Source organism: Aythya fuligula, chromosome 1 (genome assembly GCF_009819795.1).
Source record: "Aythya fuligula isolate bAytFul2 chromosome 1, bAytFul2.pri, whole genome shotgun sequence".
NCBI classification, from domain to species: domain Eukaryota; kingdom Metazoa; phylum Chordata; class Aves; order Anseriformes; family Anatidae; genus Aythya; species Aythya fuligula.
The window spans coordinates 52,674,907-52,686,545 of NC_045559.1; positions in this window are offsets into that span (position 1 = coordinate 52,674,907).

Consider the following 11,639-nt stretch of genomic DNA (forward strand, 5'->3'; position numbering starts at 1 on the left):
CCATTTTCTGCAATAAAATTAATATTCACAGGTATTCAAAGGGCAGTCTTTGTGGATCCAATATATGTGTTTGGTGGAGACTTCAATACTTGAAAGTGTAATTTGTAAATAAAATCAGTTTTATTGGAATAGTGATTGAGCAATAAAGACCTGGAAAAGATCTAACTGATTCACTTTGAGGGCTGAAAAAGAGAGAAAAGATGGGATAGGGGAAAATCCCAATCAAACAGCATTCCATCAGCATCTTCAGAGCAGTGATAATGAATGGCCTGAGTGCCACAAGAAACTATGACTTGACAGACGTACAAAAAAATCCATCAATTCTGAGAGCAGTGCTGACCTGCCTGTGTATTGGTTGGCATGGACAGCAAGCCACTCAAAATCACTCCACACATGCAGGTATTCACAGTGCCACCATACACTTCCCATTCCTTCTTTAATGTTTCTCTTTGCCTGGCTGGATTTCCATATGTTATACTCTTACTGCCATATGGTGCAGTGAAATATAATAGCTTTTGCATAAACTTGTATGCAAAGAATTCCTTAATCAGCTGAAGGATCACATTGCTATCTCCTCAGTGTGAGTAGCACTGTCAGTTTCTGGCTGATCATCTACTGCGACTTTCATTGTTTACCTTGGCTGCAAACTGACACCATTTCTTCATAGTTTTATTTTTAGTGGTTCGCTGGAACTATTTAGCTTTCAGAAGCATACTTCGACTTGTTATTTTTTGTCGTTGTTGTTAGCTGTTGTTGCTTGTTTTATAGTTATTAGGATTTATTCTTTTTGATCTTTGTCCTACACAATTATAAATTATAAAGTCTCTAAATTAATAGCGTGCTACAGTGCTGCTGTACTTAATTTTCTTCAGTGATGAAATTGTAGAATTTTAGTGGCCAACTCTTTATTATTACATTTTGGACATGAATATGTTAAAAAAAAATCCATAAAAGAAAGACTGATCAATTGAATTTTATTTACATTTTGTTGATTTTGATTTGAATTATATTTTTCTTGTTTAAATGGTATTCAGCACAGCTTTATGCACTTTAACTACATAATTTGTTGTACATATATACATGTATGTTAGGACGTTAACTTCCTCAGGTGGGACAGTGAGACATGCTGTCAACAGGCAAAATAATATCTGGGAGGAAATGTGCCATATAGGCAAGGGCAGTTTATATATAGTAATTCTTGAAGAAATAATAACTGCTGAAGTCATAATTCCTTCCAAGGACTTCCTGAAGGTGATATAGCTCTATTTAATCTTCAAAGTGAGTTAATTGTTTTCATATGCAGGAAGACAAGGTCCTCTTATTGTGTTCTAAACTGCCTCTTGAATCTGGCCAGGCACAAAACTGAACTGATGACAGAACAACATCACTTTCAAATCAATTCTGTTTTGATAGTTCAAAGCCAATATTTGAACACAAAAATCTCCTTTATCTGTCAGCACCTGGGAAAGGCAATATGGCTGGAGTAAAGATGCACATGAGCAGAATGTTCCTATGCTGTAAATAGTCCTAAATTATTGACCTTTATGCAACCCTGAAGTGGTTTACTGCTGTTACTGAAGGTGGCAATGGTAAAATGACATGGTTTGGGGCTTCCATTTTTTTTAACTTCCATTGATTGCATTTCAGTTTGGCTCTAACAATGATGTATTGTAGAAAAATATCATCCATTTTTTGTTCCAGTTTTTCTGGAAAGGAATGAGGCTGTTTTGTTCCTTCAGAAATGAAGGCAAATTAATTTTTCTACTCTTTCTTTTTCAATTATAAATAGAAATATATTTTTATAGTTGATTCTGCTTTTCTGTGCTACCAGATTTTGCCTTTATCTCCCATCGTAAGTCAGTATTTCGTCTATGTATTTGAGTTTGTCTCTTTTCACGGGTATAAGTACTATTCTCAGATTAGGATTATATTTACTTTGATTGATTTCTTATCTTTTTATTGCTAGGTTTGTTTTTTTTTTTTTTTTTTTCTTTTTTTTTTTCTTTTTTTTTATTTTTTTTTCTTTTTTTTTTTTTTTTCAGATTTAGTAGGTACATACAAGGTGTTCATGCTGCAAAAACTATTTCTCACTGTCTTTGAAAGGCTTTATCAAGGAAGGTTTTTTATTATCACTATTTTTTTTTTCCTGCAAAGTACAGTGCTTTAGATTCACCTTCTTTCATTTGAAAGTTTCTACCTAAATCTTAGGAATTCAGTGCATAATCAATGGGACTTGTCAATATTGGGTGTTGCATCTTCTAAACATTCTAAACCTGGAAAATTCTGCTTTTAGCAGAACTTGCAGTCTTCTTTTAAGTTAATTTCATAACTATTTCATGACTTTTACAGTAGTCTGTACAATTTTCCATTTAAAAAGGTTTTTTTTTTTTTTTTTTTTTTTTTTTTTTTTACCATGGTTTACTTTTGACAGGAGAGATTAATTTAATTTCTTTTGTTTAAAAAGAAGAAGAACAACAACACAGTTACCTCAAAGAAAGATCACAGCTTAAATCAATGTAATTTAATTTTGCTCATCCTCTTTTGCATGTTTTGTTTGTTGTTATAGTTGTGTTTTTTTTTTCCCTGCAGGTATTAGTTTTACTTGCTTTCATAATTTGTACAATTGTTATTTTCATAAAATTGAAATCGGACTATGGTGCGATTACAAGTCAACTACTGGATTGGACTGAATGGACTACAAGTCAATGACTGCCATATCATTGTTCACCCTCTTTACTGTTTTCTGCTTTCCAGTTAAACTCCACAGACCTCATAGACCATTTTTTTTTCAGAATTTTGTGGTGTAAGTAGACACTAAACTCTTTTAGTTTTGACCTGCTTGGGTTGAGTAAGCCATCTCAGTCAAGAATACTTTACATACATACAGCTATCGTATGGACTTGGTGAGTTGAGGTGTTACAGGGAAGCTGAACTGTCTTGCTAATTCACAGACTAGATTTTGGTCTTTAGATAGCTGACACTTGGGATATTAATTGTTTCTTAAACATCTATTGAGATGGTGGGCTATGGTCAGATAAGGTAGAGCTCAATATTCCCTTAAAGATATAAGTTCTAAATATACAACATATTTAGGAAAAAAATGACAGTTGTTGGATATGGTGCTTTGACTGTTGGCAGTTATTTTTCATTACTCCCCGCTTTAAAAAGTGTTAAGGTGTTAACTGACAATACAAAATACGTTTTTATATGTGAATATTGTAGATCATATCTTCTGCCTTCTTTTATTGATGATAAAGTGGATGGGCTGCTAAACAAGGCATATATGAATTCAAATTCATTAGTGCATTAATTCAGGTAGTAGATATTGCAGTAAAACAAGTAGCATTCCCATTATACATGCAAGCTCATTTAACCATTTTGGTAGTTCTGTAGATGACAGAAAGTTCCAAAATTCTGAAATGTTTATTGTGATGCCAAACCCAGCCTAATGGTCATTTTCCTGTCTACATTGAATTCTCAGTAGTGGAGAGAAGTGTTTATTTGAAGTAGGAAAGCAATTACAAACAAATCTGTCTTCTAATAGCAAGCACTCTGAAATCAGGTCTCTCTTTGCTCCCATTAATGTGTATATACCACAAAAAGCTCCCCTGAGGACACTACAATTGCACAACTGGCGCACAGGAGAAAGGAGCTGAGCTCGGAGGAGTAATCCTATACTAAACATTCAATGAATGCAATATCAGGCTTAAGGTGAAAATGAAAAGGTGGCCTTTACTAAAGTTCCTGTGCTGAGGGCTGTTCAATAAACAAAACACAAGACAAAGAGACAAATCAGTTTAACTCCACTGATATTTTATTTTATTTTATTTTATTTTATTTTATTTTATTTTATTTTATTTTATTTTATTTTATTTTATTTTATTTGTCTTAAATACAGTATTCCACATTTGGCAAGGTAATGACAGTTGCTAGGTACTAAATACTTTCTTTCAAGTTGCTAATACCTTGGGCTTCTAAATTTGCATTTAGCAGGACTAGAACTTTTAAGAATTCTGCTCTAAGGTTGTTCCTGTTCAGTTCTGTACTTGCAAATAATAGAGGATTTATATTCAGTACTGTCTGAATTTCTCTTATGTTAGTCAGGGAATTGTACAAAATACCTGTCAGTTGCCTGTTTGTAACATGACATTTTTGAATGTTTATTGTGAGTATAACAGCCAGCAATTGTGAAGATGTTGGATGCATTTCCCTGAAGTGGACAAATTCATCCCCAGAAAGAGAGGAAAAAATATGACGATAGCTTCACAGCATATTCCTTAGCAGATGTTGCTATGTGATAGACATCGGTCCACAGGGAAAGCCACAGAAATTTGTTTGTGCACTTAAACAGTGCTTTATGAGAGACAAGAAATGTTCCTGCTGAGCAATAAATACAATCCAAGCTGTATAGTCTTTGTGGGAAACTTGTTCTTACAAATAAATATATAATTAACAAGAAATAAAAGGTGCATTTGGTGTCTTAAGTTGAGAATAGATTGTTCCAGAATTCAAAAGTCAATGTGCCCTTAAGAGACAGAGCCTTGGCTACATTGCTGCTAAGTATAAGTTCTCTGGAAGGAGCTGGTTGTTTGGATGATTAAATCTGGCATTGGGTTTGAAGTCTTTTATAGTTCGTGATTTAGCTGATTCTTAATATGCGCAGGCTGGCTCCTAAAAGTTATTCTGACGACTTCAAAGATAGAAGCTGATGAGCCACTTGAAGTACATAGCTTTGATAATATTTGTTAAAGTATTCCAACTGGGGTTCTTGAGGTAGAAATAGTAAAATCTTTTAGAAATACAAGTCAAAAAAGAAATAGAAATTCAAAAAGAGAATTAAAAAAAAAAAAAAAAAAAAAAAAAAAAAAGAAATAGAAAGTCAAAAATAGAAAATTTTAGCTAGGTTTCAAAATAGGCAATTTTTATATGTATATCTGGGCTGCAACACATCTCAGAACTCCCAATTAATTTTAAAAGCAATTCTCTCAATGAAACATCACAAAGCAAGTATGTTAAACTTGTTCTAATATTTGCTGGGCTATGATTTTTTATCACCAATTCTTTGATAGCCTTAATCTGTCACAGCAGTCACAATCAGTTTGTTTGAGCTAATATTACAGAAATTTAATATCAAAAGTACCAGGAATTCCCAGTGGAGTATTGCTTAGAGCTCTCTTACAGACAGTACCAGATTTTCAGAGGATAACACAGAACTTCTTGTTCTGTGTTCTTGTAGTTTGAGGAAAGGAGAGGCCTAGCTGTCCTAAGAGCCTTGATTTTTATTTTCTCCTACTCAGAAGACACAAACTTAAATGTGCATTATGGATATGCAAACTGAAGATATTGCTAAGATATATTTGTGTAAATCTAAGATATGAAACATAGCAAGTTTGACTGAAGTTGAAGATAATCTTCAATAATGAATTATATTCAATTTGATGGATTGGTTTGGTATAGCATTAACTTTTCTCATTTTTTCCCCTTTTTATTGCTGTAAAACGTCTATTTCTATGAATATAATTTACAGCTAGTGGCTGTGGCTCCATTTTTTTAAAATTGCTGAGTACAGATCTAAGCTGCTGCCTTGCATTTTGATGTCTGATTTATTCCTAGGAACCTGATTTTGGTAGCTCCTTATCTAATCCACTTGGGATCATTTTAGCCAGTTCCACCTCCCTGAAGACAGCTCAGACTGCTTTCTTCCTACCAATGTAGCATGCTAACTAAGCCACTGAGGCCATTACACTGGAATATAGTCCTACAAACTTGTATCCCTAGTACTCAAAAATCTGTTTTACACAATAACACTTCACAACAGAAAAACAACAGCTTCTACTTGTTATTTGCATTCTGCTTGGATGTGTTCAATTCCCTGATTTAGTGATTTTAGAGTTCTGTTTACTTCGCACTGGAGGAGCAATTTTACTGCTCACACACTTAATGCTATTAATTAGCAATAATGCATACAACCATGAACATTAGAGCCAGATAAATGCCTCCTACTATTTTAATTATCTTAAAAGACACACAAAAGAAAGACAGACCTATTTATTTTACAGCTGAAAGAGAAAACATTTGTCTGTTGGTCATATGTAGCCTTCGTATTTTTGCTAAAAATATCGAGTGACAGTTAAAATATGCTGTCAAAAAACAAATACATGTAGTGAGAATTTTTAGACTAAAAATGGAGTGAAATACTTTTGATCATTGTGTTTTAGTACATTAGCCACAAAGATTTGTCTCTTAATATGCAGCAAACTCAATTATCCTTATGTAGCTTGCTTTACAGTGCTCCCATTAGAATAAAAGAAGGAAGATCGAGATTTTTATTTATTTTTTTTCCCCGGCAAATCTCCCACAACTAGACAGAACATAGACTACGCACTCATTATTAAACTGCACTTTCCAGGCTGTAGCTATGGTCTTTCGCTACAGGTTTGTTAAATTCTATAGTATATTACTTGTCATATTAAAACTCAACACCAATTTAACTATCAGTTTTGCTTAAATGAACTCTTTGATTTTAGATGGGATATGAGCTATATATGTCATAGGTGTTCTTTTAATGATTGCTAGTTAACATAAGCCTTATCATAACTATCTTTTTTATTTTTTTCAAAACTTACCTTGTGTTCCACTGCTTAATGGTGGGACATGATCAGATAAAGATGACACAAATGAAAGAAAAAACGGATTGAAATTGGGGAATATTTGGGACACATACAATCCTAAACACCTAGCTATCCATATCTGAACAGAACAAATGGAATTATGAGTAAGCTGGTTCAAGTCTGCCTTTGAGGCACTGTCATGTTACTGGTGTTTGAGACAGAGGTTGGCCATTTGAGAAGGCTCCAAAATGATGTTTTCTGAACACTATGGTTTGTTGGGAAACATAATTATGACTGCTCTTGTACACTGTGGAAATAACATCTAACATGTTCTTTGTCCAGGAACTAAGTAAATTTGGATCATGCTCCCTAGGAATTTGTTTCTCTGATACCACAAACCTGATGGTAATCACACTTGCACCAGACACAAGGCTGGTGGCACAGCATACTTGAGATGGAAACTTAGCAAAGAATGAGAGTGCTCACTTACTGCTCAGCCAGTAAACATCTTAGCCAACAGAAAAAAAAAAAAGTGAATGACAAATGACTGTAAAAGGTATTGTTCTAGCTATTTTACATCAGTTGGGTATGAACACACACACACAAACAAACAAACAAAAAACAGTTAAGAAAATGCACATTCACTGTACTGTGTCCCTTCTTAACGGAGAAAGATAAACATATTAAGGCTCTTTTTCAAACTAAGATTCTTCACAAGGGTCAAAAACAGTATGTGCATATTCTTTGAAATTGAATTTATTTCTGTTTCTGTAAGAAATGGAGCAGAGAGAGGAATAAGGAATGATTAGCAGGATAAGGGACCATGTGATGCAAAGCACAAGCAGACAGGAAGGATCACTCAGCAGAGTGTATTGGGCTTAAGACAAGAAGGACATCAAGGTGCTCTGTGATTAAGGTAGCAGCGTTTTGGTAGAAGGAGGGCTGCAGAGGTGGCATCTGTGAGTAGAGCCCAGCAGCTGCCCCATGTCAGGTCAGAGCTAGTTCCACCTGCCTCCAAAAGGGATGGCTTCTGGCCAGAGCAATTGAGCGATGTTGGTTGTGAGAGCAGATTTAAGAAAGGAAAAAAAAACACCTGCTGCACCACAGCATCTGGGAGACAGGAGCAGCAGCCCTGCAGACACTCAGGTCAATGTAGAAGGAGGGCAAGAGGTGCTCTAGGTGCCATAGCAGAAGTTCCCTTGAGGCCTGTGGAGAGGTGGAGCAGGCTGTCCCCCTGCAGCCCATGGGTCCCACATGGAGCAGATCTCCATGCTGCAGCCCATGGAGGAACCCCTGGTGGAGCAGATGAATGTGGCCTGGAGGCCCATGGAGAGCCCCCACAGGAGCAGGCCCCGGGCCAGAGCTGCAGCCCGTGGAGAGGAGCCCACGCAGGAGCAGGGGCCTGGGGGGAGCTGCTGCCCGTGGAGGACCCGTGCTGGAGAAGTTTGCTCCTGAGGGATGGATGGACCCCGTGGTATGGAGCCATGTGGGAGCAGTTCTTGAAGAGCTGTTGCTTGTGGGCAGCCCCCGCAGGTTCAGTTCAGGAAGGACAGCATCCTGTGGGAGCGACCCCACTGGAGGCAGGGGCAGGGAGTGACTGTGAAGGAGCAGTGGGGATGAAGCATCAGGGACTGACCAAAGGCCCCACTCCCCATTTTCCTGCACCACTCGTGGGGAGGGTGTAGAAGAGGGTTGAGGGACGGGAGGGGGAGGGAAGAAATGTTTTTAGTTTGCTTTTAGTTTCTCACTGCTATAGTCTATTAGTAATAGGCAATAAATTCCATTAATCTCCCTACGGTGCGTCAGTTTAGCCCATGATGGTAACTGGTGAGCGATCTCCCTAACCTTATTTTAACCCTTGAACCCTTTTTCATAGTATTTCCCCCCTGTTCTTTTGAAGAGGAGGAGTGAGTGGTGTGGTCAGGTTTAGGTAGACAATAGTGTAAAACCACCACACAGAGCACAGACCATGCTGCTGAAGCAGGTCATGGGGCACAGAGTGGTTTAGAGTCCATCCCTGACAGTGCCTGACAAAGCAAGTCAGAGGAGCGGGACATGATGTGGCAAAGAAAACAAGGAAGCAGGTAAGTCACTGCTGCAGGAGCAACTGATAGAGCAGAACGTGGTGCGAAGCCCAGTGCTGGCTGAGTGATGGACAGCTGACGAACCAGCTATTTAGAACAGTTTTCCCCAGCTCATTCATACCACGCCTTCCTTCCCAGCAACACTTAACAATTTTAACTACAGGAACCAGCTGGCCTAACAGTTGCTTTCCCAGAGGAAGAACATAAATTGTTCTAGTTACCTTTCAGGAGTTTTCACTCTGCTTATCTACCCTGTTAAGTATTCTCCCTGCAATAAGAAGATGAGCATACTTCTCTTGTTCTTCACAGTGAAGAGCTTTATGGGTAGTAGGCAGTAACAATAAATAGCAATATTTTATTTTATTTTATTTTATTTTATTTTATTTTATTTTATTTTATTTTACAGTAGGATTTCACTGTGATGTTTTAAGTGTTCATGCTGGAGCTTTGCCTGCAAACTGTTGCTCAGGCTTTAAGGTTCCTTGGTGCTTTACATGCATGCTTATACAACTTTATGGTGTACAGTGTTACTTATGGGAGAGTCTAAATATAGATTATGTTTGCTTCCTATAAAACACTGTGGACTCTCTTCTGCTTCCATAGAGGTCAGTATCAATTTTGCCATCAAGTTTTGCAAGGCCGGAAACAGGTCTGAGTAAGAGAGAAAGGGAAATACTCAGGAGAACAGTAACCACACACCGGCAGTTTTCTTCAGCATTTCTCATCTGCAGTATTTTGCCTGCTTAATTTGGCTTGTGTATTGTGAAGTGCTTTGGCCCAGAGTATTTAATGAGAAGAATCTAGCTTCTTTTACAGAAGCTAGACCTCTGCCACCTAGGGATGTGTCTGGAGAGGGAGCAGATGTTGACTGAAAAACAGGGACTTTTCCCACTGCATGGTCACTTACTGTTGGTTAGCGCATGGATGTTAAAGTGGAAAATAGCAACATACTATGAAAAATGCTTGGTATTAGTCTAATGAAGAGAGGACACCAGATATTGACAATATACGCTTACCAGAATTATAAAGTTTTGATGTTCGTGAAAATTTGTTTTACTGGTGGTAGCTTGGGAGACAGATTTTTCATGTATTTGCAAACACATAGTAAAAATTTGTACAGATAAGCATAGTTCAGATGGGTAAACTGCATTTGTTTATAGATATGGGTAGGAACAAGGATGTTCGACCTGAGAAAAAGTAAATATTCTGAGGAATTTCTTGTGAAACAAAATACAAGAAACAAACATACAAAAAAATATATATATATATATAATACATAAACTTTTATTTTTTGATTTTAGGCTTTAAGGTTTTTCAATAAAAATTAATTTGATTTCAAAAGCTCATTTGGAATAAACAAACAACTTTCAATGCAGAAATGCTCAAAAACATTACTGAAATTCTGAATCTTAAAAGCAACGTACTATTTTCTAGCCAGGTTTTTCTTTTTTGTTTGTTTGTTTTTCTTTTTTTTTTGTTCTTTTTAAATATAAATAACATGGCTACCAAAATTTATCTTTAAAAATGTAAGGATCAGCTATAGTTAATTAAACCAATTAAATCTGACATGGGAATTGACATGTATAATGTGCTGGGTTATAGAAACTATCAGAATAGAAAGTTCATAGACTGATGTTCTCAGGTCTGATTCTCATTTTACAGACACCAGACTGATACTAGAAGTGCAGCTGATTACACATTGTAGCAGATTAGGCAAAAATCTATTAAGTATGCTAGAAACAATTCTAATCACATTTTATTGTTAAAAGTGAAACAGCAATTCACTCTAAAAAGTTAACTTATGTTTGCTTAGAAAGTGCTCTTTGTACCATTAAGTGTGGATAACTACCCTTTATAGTTAGCCATTTCATTTGTCCTTGTTTATGAATAGATATAAATATATGCAATGATAATACTATTTTAGTGAGTCATGTATTAGTTTGAGGGATAACCCAATTTTCTAAGCACTAGGGATATGGGATTCTCTTATAAATCAACCATAGTTTTCAGCATACAAAAGCTGCTGCTGTCAGGTGTCAAAAATTGCTATTACCCATCAATGTCAGTGGAAATATGGTCATATACACCAGCTAACAGAAGGATCAGAACACTCAGCTTCAAAACAATTTGAAAGAATCAGAACTGCTTGCTTGAAATAGCTACCAAAATAGAGTACAATGAAAATACTGGTGTGGCATGACATGAAACAACTCAAGAAAGAAACAAACAAAAAAAAAAAAGTTGAGATGTGTGGCTATAATTAGAATCCTCGTATAAATATCAACAGAAGGTGAAGAAATACAATAGCTGAACCAAAATGAAATGTAAAAACAAAAGTAAACTCTGGGTTAATGTGATAGCTACCAAACAGAGAATGTGACAAGTAGCAGATAGATCTGAACCGTGAAGCCTCTTATGCTCCAAGCAGTAAATAAAATATAGAATTATAGAACTATATAGGTTGGGAAAGACCTCTAGATTATCTGGTCCAACCTTTAACACAGCAGTGCCAAGTCCACCATTAAACCATGTCACGAAGCACTACCTGGTCACTACATAATTTGCCCTAATATGTGTCTCAAGTATGTGAACTGTTATTCCTTATGTATCAGTTTTCAAGAAAATGAGCTATCAACATTCACCTGAAAAATATCTAAAAAAATATTGTAGAAAACCTGATCAATACAATAATTGAAAAGTGTGTTCTTGTGTGTCTTCTTCAATCTTCGTGAATTTTCCCGTGCAGGCTTTACTGGGACCTGAAAATTAGCTCACCTTTTCTACAGTTTTCCATCGCCTACAAAATAGCATTTTTGTGCAATAGATATTCAATATGTTTCTCTATAAAATAATTTCTATTACACTCACATTTATGCAAAATGAAATAAACTTTGCCTTTTGTTTTTGGTATGTAATAAATCCAGTTAATGAAACTAATCTTACT